Here is a 596-nt window from a genome sequence, read left to right as displayed (position 1 = left end):
TTTCCCGCGGCTTTTCCGTGTCATATCATTCTCAACTGTTTAGGCACATTGTTTTTGTATACTACCATTTTCTAGCCTGTAGAGCCTACAGCTCTGCCTACATCCACTCAGGCAGACTGCTTATACGGCAGCGGCACTGACGTTATATCTCCTCTGCTCCACACCCCCTCCTCCCTCTCCCCGTCTCCGCACTGCTGGCCCGTATCCGTTGTGTGTCATAGGCAGCATCACAGCAGCAGACATTTGCCGAGGAAAAACACGGACTGCGGCTGCATATGCTTACGCTTAGGCGTTAGGACGTATCGGGGGAACACAGTCTTTTTGTTTTAATTTCCGCGGTGTCGTGCGCTCTCTCTGAAATAATTTCTGCCTTGAAACCCCTCCTCCTCCCCTTGTGTGGATAGTTGACTGCAGATTTGATGGTGCTGAGCAGGCTCGTCTGATTCGGCTAAGGGTTGCGGCCAGGGGGCATCTGTGCGGCCGCAGAGAGAGAAACCGCTGTCCGCGATTGCGTCCGTCCTCTGCCCTCCGATTGTGAATGGACTGCGCTCCCTCCGTGATTTTCTGCAGTCGCTCTGAGTCATTTGTGGAAGAAG

Source organism: Centroberyx gerrardi, chromosome 4 (genome assembly GCF_048128805.1).
Source record: "Centroberyx gerrardi isolate f3 chromosome 4, fCenGer3.hap1.cur.20231027, whole genome shotgun sequence".
NCBI lineage: Eukaryota > Metazoa > Chordata > Actinopteri > Beryciformes > Berycidae > Centroberyx > Centroberyx gerrardi.
This window is presented reverse-complemented; position numbering follows the sequence as displayed.